This window comes from Cynocephalus volans, chromosome 7 (assembly GCF_027409185.1).
Source record: "Cynocephalus volans isolate mCynVol1 chromosome 7, mCynVol1.pri, whole genome shotgun sequence".
Classification (NCBI taxonomy): Eukaryota; Metazoa; Chordata; class Mammalia; order Dermoptera; family Cynocephalidae; genus Cynocephalus; species Cynocephalus volans.
This window is the reverse complement of record NC_084466.1, coordinates 29886055-29896227: the sequence shown is the minus strand read 5'-3', so window position 1 is coordinate 29896227 and position 10173 is coordinate 29886055. Positions and strand designations below refer to the sequence as shown.

The window sequence follows — 10173 nt, the reverse complement described above, 5'->3', positions numbered from 1 at the left end:
CTGGTAAACCAAAAAATTTGTGTGACTCTCTTCACTGTGTTACTTGCTTTATTGCAGTGGTCTGAAAACGAACCTGCAAAATTTCTGAGGTATACCTGTTAACAGTGTACATTTATGATGATCTGAAAGTGATACACATTCAGTAGAAACCGTACCACAAGACCATACAACTATTCTGTTTTTCACTTTCAATATAGTATTAAATTAATTGTATGAGATATTCAACACTTCATTGTAAAATAGACTTTGTGTTAGATGATTTTGCCTAACTGTGGCTAATGTAAATGTTCTTAGCACTTTTAAGCCATGCTAGGATAAGCTATGTTGTTCAGTAGGTCAGGTGTACTAAATGCGTTTTCCACTTTTTCAGTTTATGATGGGTTTAATAGGATGTGACCCCATCATAAGTTGAGGAGCGTCTGTAATTACATTGAGGAACATCTGTAACCACAGACCAATAATACATGATGTTATCTTGTTAAGTAGCAATCAAGTGTACTATGGCAAGTTACAAAAAAATAAGCTAAAAATACAAGATAATTTTTAATTTTATTTTATTTTATTTTTTTTTTTCAATTTTATTTTCTCGATATACATTGTGGCTGATTATTGCTCCCCATCACCAAAACCTCCCTCCCTTCTCCCTCCCCCCCTCCCCCCCAACAATGTCCTTTCTGTTTGCTTGTCGTATCAACTGCAAGTAATTGTGGTTGTTATATCTTCTTCCCCCCCCTCCCGGTTTTGTGTGTGTGTGTGTGTGTGTGTGTGTGAATTTATATAATTTTTATAATGGCAAATATTAATTATTAATACTTCAATTAGTAACCTTGCTTGTGAGAAATCCAATGTTTGCTCACTGGAAGTTAATTTTTATAGAAAATATAGATTTTCTTGAGGTATTTATAAACTAAATTTAGTTAAAAGCAATTAAATGAATTTATGGTTCTCAATTTTTGGTGACAACTGAGAACAAGAAATACAATGAAGAATTTTGTGTGTAGGCAGAACTGTATTATCACAAACATCTATTCTCAGTGGTTTTTGTTTATAGTGCAATTATATTAAGCTATTAGTATTGAGCATGAAGATTTGAACTTTCAAAAATTTTATTTGTTGAGTTAAATTTCTCTTTTTTTATATTTTAATTTTTAAAAGTACAGTAATTTTAAATTTAATTTTATGACCCTATTAAATTTGCATATGTATATTTATTATATTGAGATTTATGATTAAAAAAATAACAAAGCAGAAATAAATGCATAACAAAAGTTGGATTATCATTATTATTAAAACAGTAACTATCAGAATTAGAAAATAAATTCTATTTCCATTTGCTAGAAAAATAAAATTCACTTTTAGCTATATATGTTTTATATACTGATAACGTTTATCATGTTTTGATTATTTGTGGAGAGAATATGAAGACTATATTTCAAGCAAGAGACATGGTCATCTTAAAAAATAGTCAAATATTATTATAATCTTAGTATGTATGCCATTAGCGTTTAAAAAATTTGAAAGAATTTTTTCTATGATACATCTCTTGAGCTAATAAACTGATTTGTCATATAAATAAAATCCCTTGGAAATTGTCCACTCTAACTGTGGACTGATAAAATTTGATTCCAAATATACATAAATTTTTTTCCATAGTTTTCACTTTTCCTTATGTGCTCTTGATGAACTTTCCTATCAGCAAGACAAATTTTGCAACATAACCTGCAGCAACAACAGAGCAGCTTATCTTTCAGTTTGGACACGTGAAACAATGTAAATACACTCTTTTCTAGTTACTGAAAACCATAACTGCCTGAACATAAGGCTTGACTCATCAGAGTATTATTACACAATGATAATATGGAAGACAATAATTATTTTAATTGAATGCAGATGATTTTATTATGTATAATTCTGTGTAGACCCACCTTTTTATGTCTGGATGTTTAGTAAAACTAGTGCAATTTGTCAAATGACTGGTTTTACCATTCCCATTTAAGAGAGTTAATAATTTATAAAACTAATTAAAATAAGTCATTGTATTTCATAATTTTTATGGATTTTTTTTCGTTTAATTATTTAGGCATTCTAAATAATTAATCTACCACGTGTGCGGTGGTATCCCATTGTGTGGTTTTTTTTGGGGGGGGCATAAATTATATGTACCTTTCATTTCATTTTAAAGTATACAAATCATCTGTTTTCAACATCTTCACAAGGTTTTACAATTATTACCACTTTGTAATTATAGGAAGTTGTCATCAACCAAAATGAAACCCCATCCCCATTAGCCCTCACTCCCAATTACTCCTTACCTCCAGCCCCTGGCAACTACTAATCTACTTTCTGTCTCTATGTATTTGCCTATACTAGACATTTCATATAATGGATTCATACAATGTGTGACCTTTTGTATCTGGCTTCTTTACATGGCTTAATATTTTTAAGGTTTATCTATGCTGTAGCGTGTAACATTCCTCCTTATGGCTGAATAATATCTTGTATTGTTCAGCTACACCCCACTCAGCTCATCATTCATCCCTTGATGACTTTTGATTTTATTTTGTGCTTTTTTGTCTACTGCGATGATGCTGCTAGGAACATCTGTTTACAAGCTTTTTTGTGAACATGTGTTTTAATTATTTAGGTTATATATCTAGCTACAAAATTGCTGGCTTTAATTATTTAGGTGACTGCCATACTGTAGGTGGATATAACATTTAATACCCATCAGCAGTAGATGAGCATCCCAATTAATCCATATCCTTGTAATCCTTGGCTATTGTCTATCCTCTTGATATAGCTGTTCTAGTGTGTGTAAAAGGTGTCACATTTTGGTTTGGTTTTGTATTATTGTTCTCGTTCTCCCTGAAGAACTGGTCCTCACATTTCTTGCAGTGCAAATCTGAAGACCATACATTCTTTCAATTTTTGTTTAGATGAGAAAATATTTCTTCACCACTTTTGAAGAATAATTTCACTGGTATAGAATTCTAGGTTGATGTGTTTCTATACACATATGTGTGTGTGTATATTTAAGTCTTTAAATATTTCACTTTTTCTTTTTTTCAAATACCCTCATGTGTTTTTAGAGCAGTGTAAGATTCACAGCAATTCTGCGTGGAGTGTCACTCTTGCTCCGCCTTCCTTCCCCCTCACTCCCTTCCCCCGCTCCCCTGGCCCCTGCAGGAGGACATAAAGAAAGATGTCAGCGTTCATGACAGTTGTTCTCAAAAAGTTTCCAGGGTCTTTTCTTGTGGGAGCTGCAGGTTGAAAGGAGCGTGGCCTTCTCCTCTCCCCGTCATGGCGTGTGCTCGTCCACTGATATTGGTGTACTGTGAAAAGGGGGAGTCATCTGCCAAAAATATCATTTTGCCAGTTGTCTTCAAGGTTCCCATTTGACCAGATATTGTCAACTTTTTTCACACTAACTTGTGCAAAATTGACAGACAGCCTTATGCTGTCAGTGAATTAGCAGATCATCAGACCAGGGCTGAGTCTTGCGGTACTGGCATAGCTGTGGCTCAAATACACAGAGTTCGAGGTGGTGGGACTCATCGCTCTAGCCAGGGTACTTTTGGACATATGTGTCACGGAGGCTGCATGTTTGCTCCAACCAAAACCTGGCACTGTTGGCACCGTAGAGTGAATCTAACCCAAAAGCATTATGCTATCTGCTATGCCCTGGCTGCTTCGGTCTTACCAGTGCTGGTAATGTCTAAAGGTCATCATATGGAGGAACGTCCTGAACTTCCTTTGGTGGTCTAAGATGAATTTGAAGACTACAAGAAAACAAAGAAAGACCTTTTGCTTCTTAAGAAAATTAAGGCATGGAATGATATCAAAAAGGTCTATGCCTCCCACCAAATGAGAGATGGCAACCATCATAGTATCCAGCACAGGGGGCCCGGCGTCATCTGTAATGAGGACAATGGTATCATCAAGGACTTCAGAAACATCCCTGTAATTACTCTGCTCAATGTATGCAAACTGAACATTTTCAAACTTGCTCCTGGTGGGCATGTGGGACGTTTGTGCATTTGGACTGAAAGTGATTTCCAGAAGATAGATGAATTGTAAGGCACTTGATGTAAAGCTGCCTCCCTAAAGAGTAACTATAACCTTCCCATGTACAAGATGATGAATACAGACCTTGGCAGACTTTTGAAAAGCCCAGAGATCCAAAGAGCCCACCGAGCACCACGCAAGAAGATTCATCACAGGGCCCTGAATAAGATCCACTGAAAACCTGTGAATCATGTTGAAGCTAAACCCATATGCAAAGACAGCAACACTAGATGAGGCAGCCCTAGATCTCACTCTTTTTTCCTGCATAGTTTCTGTTGAGAAGTCATATGTAATTTTTACCCTTGTTTCTCTGAAGTTTGTCTTTTCATCTTTGCCTATTTTAAAGATTTTCTTTTTCTCTTTGTTTTTCTGCAGCTTAAATATAATATCCCTAGGCTTCAATTTTTTAATATATTTATTCTTGTTCATAATCTCTAAGCTTCCTGAATCTATTGTTTGTGTCTGGCACAACTTTTATAAAATTCTCAGCCATTATTACTTCCAATGTGTCTTCTATTCTGTGTTTTCTTTCCTTTTTTCCCATTAAACCAATTACACATAACTTACATCATTTAAAATTATCCCACAGTTGTTGGATATTCCATTGTTTTTCATTTCATTTACATTTTTTGTTTTGTTTTTCAGTTTTGGAAGTTTCTATTAACACATTTCCAAGTTCGATTCTTTCTTTAGCCGCATCCAGTCTGTTACCATGACTTTATTTGCTAGCATTTTCTTTTGATTTGTCCCTAAGAATTTCCATCCTTTTGCTTATATTGCCCTTCTGTTTTTGCATGTTGTCTGATTTTTTTCTCCTAGGGCCATTAACATATTAATCATAGTTATTTTAAATTCCCTTTGTGATAATTACAAAACCTGTGTTATATCTAGTTCATTTGCTTGCTGTCCCTCTTCAGAATGTGTTTTTACTTGCCTTGTAGCATGCCTTGCAATTTTTTTTTTGAAAGTTGAACATAATACAACAGGTATAGTAACAAGGTAAATAGTCCTTTTGTGTGAGGATTTATGTTAATCTAGGTAGAAGCTGGGCTGTGATTAATATCTGTGATTAATATATATACTGTAGTTGAAGGTGTCAGAGGATTTTGTTTTCTGTAGTGTACTTATTTGTGTCTTCTCTGTTGTCTTCTTGTTTCCCTATAGGCTGCCACTTTGATCGCGCCTGCACCTAGCAGTTTTGTTTTGTTTTTTAACTGTAATCAGCTGTGATTACTGCAGCTCTGTTGCTGTGTTATGAAGGTGCAGAGGGAATTGAAGCATTGTTCTCTTATCTTAAAATTAAATATAAGTTTTTACTGTGCTGGTGTCCCTAGGCTGTGACTTCACAAGGGACTCTTAGCTCCCTACACCCCTGTGGTGTAACAAATGGCAAAAGAATTCCACAGTCAGATAATTTTCCTTCTCCCAAGTTGGATAAAACTATCGTAATTCTCTCCTGCTGAGAATGTGTCTCACTCCAGTTTCACAGAAAACCCTCTGGGTGTATTTCAGCACGGTTACATATAGCATCCTCCTGAAGGTTTTTCACTTGGCTCTTCACTATGAGAACCCTATAGGTTCCTGGAGGTAAAACTGACAAAAATATGGAAATCTAACAAGATTGCCATCCCCAGGTATCACTCTCATGTTAGTAATCAACACTTCAAAATACATCAGCAATATACCAAAGTGACTGTTAAAATTTTTCTACAAATTTATGACCCCAGCTGATTCTGATCCATGTGAACTGATCTCACCTGTGATTCTCTCTGTTCACTTGTCTCTCCAGATTTAGAGATGGCAGTTTGCCCTGCAACCTTAGTTATTGATGGATGAAAGAGGAGTGGTTGATTTTCAATTCGTTTCTGCAATTTTTGTTGTAAGGATATAAATGATAACTTCCAAGCTCTTTAAATACCAGAGCTAGAACCAGGAGTCCCACTAACGTTTTTATGTTTGTGTGTGTGTGTGTAATTCTATGGCATTGTTATCACATAGATTCATATAACCAGTGCTACAGTTCAGCTATAGAACTGTTCTATCAACATAAAGAAACTTAAGGAAGTATTTATTACAAAAAATATTTTTTAAAAGAAGTGCTGATTAGTAATCAAGTTGCATGAAACCTATTTAGTGCTTTGCTCAGTAAAGGGTTAAAACAATTTGTTTACCTTGAAAATCTCTTGGTTATCCTGCTCTGGTGTTATCACTGGGGAAGACAAAATAAATGCCCTTTGTCACAATACATTTTATTAATCAATTTAGCAGTTGAAACTGCTAAATTTAAATACAAGAGATAGCAAAAGGCTAGTGGTAAAACAAAAATTAAAACTAATAATAAAATATAACAAAATGTTCTAATTTGTGTGGTTCCTTTGCTTAGCTTTATTTTGACAATGTGAAGTTTTTGTAAGAGCAAGAGGCGATGTCTGAAGTTTTCTGGTGTTTGTTGTGAATCAGTATAAATCTGGATATTTTATCTGTGATAATATTAATTGTGTAACCAGAAATATAAACGGTAAGTGCTCAGATGACTTTTAAATTGAATGTTATATGTGTAATCATATATATATATATATATATATATATATGTGCGTGTGTGTGTGTGTGTGTATATATATATATATATTTGGTGGCTGGCTGGTAAGTATATCCAAACCTTTTATGTAGTGATCATTTTTAAGTACATGAAATTGTAATTGAACAATTAAGACATTTAATAACTATCTCTTTGTTTACTTAGATTGTCCACCAATATCTCTATTTTTACCACTATATTTGTTACTTTCCTGTCAATTCAAAAAGAATATGTACATTTAGGAATGTAATTTATAACTAGATAGGGAATCATTTTACTTTACCTGACATAATGGATCTGGCAGGTGGTTGTAAGTTATAGTTTTTTATATTCTGATATTTTGTTTCCTTAACATTGGATATATTCCAAAATACAGAGGAAAAACATCATTTTTCTTTTAAAGGACATTCTTTCTGCTAATATTTTAGTCTCCCTTTGGAACAGACAACCTGAAAAAAAATTTTTTTTTACAGGGAAGGAAGTATGTATATAAATAAGTTCCAGATACTATGCAACCATCAATTCCTAAATTATTTTGTATTATGCATATGTTAGGATGATTTTTTATAAAATTAAGAATAAGTGATTTTGTAAAAATGAAGTATGTATAATTATATTACTATGAAAATGATTGGGTTTTTTTATTTTCTAGTAAATCTTAGACAGAAAATAATATACACTTTCTATGAAGCGGTTTGAAATTTATTGCTGGCTTTCCAATTCTGTAACATGGTAAGTAGGTCAAGGGCCTCCATTAACTCACATTTCAGTTTTTAATGCCATGATAATCTACAAGCAGTCTAATTTTTGTTTGAGCTGAAAGGATTAGCTTTGATAGAAAAAAAATCTCAAATAGAAAGGAGTGGTATTAAGTAACCCTTTTCTCCTATGATAGATACCATTTTTTAAAAAAAAAAATTGGGCCTACTATAGTTTGTCAATGAAAATATTGTTTAAAGTACAAAATCATAAAATTTGATGCAAAAATCCTAGATATATTATCTTAAAATATAGATCTAAAACTATTTTACTTAAAATACACATATACACAAGTTTTCTTTGTTTTTCAATCTGTTTTATGACTGTCTTTTATTATATCTTTCCACAATATCACATTTTTTTCTGCCAACATGAATTGCTTTGCAATTCATATTAATATTTTGTACTGAAATAACAATTGAGTGGCAAAAACACATTTGGAATAAAACAATGATTCTTGATACACACATCATTTGATAGGTACATACATATTTGCTAGATATCTACCTAGTAATCATGAGTATTTAGCAGTCTGCTTCTAAAGAAATTCAAATTTGTGTGGTTAACTACTAATTCTATTCAAAGGTAAAATGAAATGCAAAGAGCGTTTTTACTCTAAAAAGTAACATATTAAGCAGAACTTATTGGAGACAGGAAAACTTTTTTTGCAAAGATCTTTAATACAAATCTTTCTACCCTCATATACAGCCCCCAAACATATGTAAATGTATATGCATATATAATATGCAGCAAACATTTTTTATCTGTAGAGATATGAAAAAAATTTCAGCAACTAATAAATCAGAACAACCTATTCACAAGAAAGAAAGTGACTAATACCACAGTATCAAACTACCTAGGGCAATAAAAGATTGCAAAAAAAATTTTTAATAGGAAGCAGTTTCCTCCTTTCCTAAAACTTTCCACAATATTTTAAATTTAAAAAATAGGATGCATAATAAAATGATTACATTCAATATATGAAAGGGGAAACTGTGTGTGTGTGTGTGTGTGTGTCTTGATCCCCATTGTAACTATTTAGGATGAGAAGTCCTATTATGGTAATTGAAAGGTGGGGCCTTGAAGATGTGATTAGGTTGTAAGTGCCATGTCGTAGTTCATGGGCATGGTTCTCAGGGCTTTAAAAGGAGAGCATGTACAAATCTCTTTCTGCTATGTCATTCTGTCGTGTGAGACCTCTGTGTTCTGCCAAGGAAGATCTTCACCAGATTGTTCCCTAGACTTTGGACTTCCCAGCCTTCAATACTGTAAGCAATAAATTTTGTTTTCTTACAAATTACTCAGTTCCAGGCATGTTGTTTTAAACAACAGAAATGGACTAATACATTATGCTCTCATTTTTTAAACTTGTGATACTATTCAAACTATGTTTTGGAATTGGAACACCTTTTATTTGAAATATTTTCATAAAATGTTTATCCAGTGAAACATCTCCTGTTACTCACATTTTTATTTACATATGAAGATATTTCAATAGACTTTTTACTATAAGAAACACCATAATAAAAATTGCTTGTTTTAATTAAATAAGGATTATAATTTTCCACCTGAGCAAACATTTCCCCCCCGCCTGGGCACTTCTAAGGAGAAAATAAAGTCAGATGCTTTGTAAAATAGCCTTTCTTTGATCTAACAATTATGATTAAATTAATCATATGATAATGTGTATTCCTACAAGAATGCTTTATAATTTAATCTTGATTGCTGTCAACTAAGTTAAAAATAAACTAAAAACACTAAATAGTCAAAATCATTATTTCTTCTCTGGACTTTGTAGATTCTCCATGATAATTTGGCACTGGTACACACAAAAAATAATTAAGTACACCATCATGAAGGATATTTTGTAATGAAATAATTTCTATGTAAGCTTGCTAAATTTAAACACTTTGATTCATGCGTGATTAAATATATTGAAAATATAAGATTAACAGATTTCATACAAAGTTCAAGGTAGTATTTCAATACTTTCTATTAGATAGTAAGGGAATAATTAAATGAGGTGATTTCTCTCCTTGTGATAATTATAGTTGCCCTTGAACTCTCTATTTAATCCTGACAGATAAATCTGGAGTTATTTGTAAATTAATTCTCATAAAACAGACTCTGCAAGTCAAAGATTTTCTCTGATAATAGAATAAAGCCGAACTTATAAGAGTAAGTTCTTCCTAAGTTTATTTTGGCAGTTTGACCTGTTTGGGATTTCATAATATGGATGAGTAAGGCTAGGACATTACTAGAATATTCAGAAAATACCCTGGAAGCAGTTAAACCACGTGGATTAACGAAAGTGTTTTATACAAATGGCCTGTTCTCGAGACAGGAAAGCCTTTAGAATTGTTCAAATATACATTATTTTTAAGATCTGAGAAAATTTTGGGCAAGATAATATAGGTCACATTCAAAATCCTATTACTTTGTGCTTTGTTGTTGTTGTTATTATTTTTATTATATTACTATTATACATCTGTTCCTTAAGTTTCTAAAAGTTATTTTTATATTCCCAATAGAAGACATAAAATCTTTATTGGTTTGACCAGTATGAGACCCCTAACAAAATTACTTGGGCTTGGCACATCTCACAGCATTTGAATCACATCATCTGTTAATATTTTATTAATCCTGCCTAACTTATGGTATATAGCTAAGAACATATTCAAATAATAAAAAGATACTAGTGCCTAGGAACTTTAGACAGATTTTTCTGGAAGGAGATATTTCAGAGTGTTAAGATAAAATGGTTTGTAAAT

General features: G+C 32.7%; 1 pseudogene; it reads left to right on the top strand.

The window, feature by feature from the left end:
- Window positions 1-3264: 3264 nt before the first annotated feature.
- Window positions 3265-5295, top strand: LOC134381601 (large ribosomal subunit protein uL4-like; annotated as a pseudogene).
- The last annotated feature ends 4878 nt before the right edge of the window (window positions 5296-10173 follow it).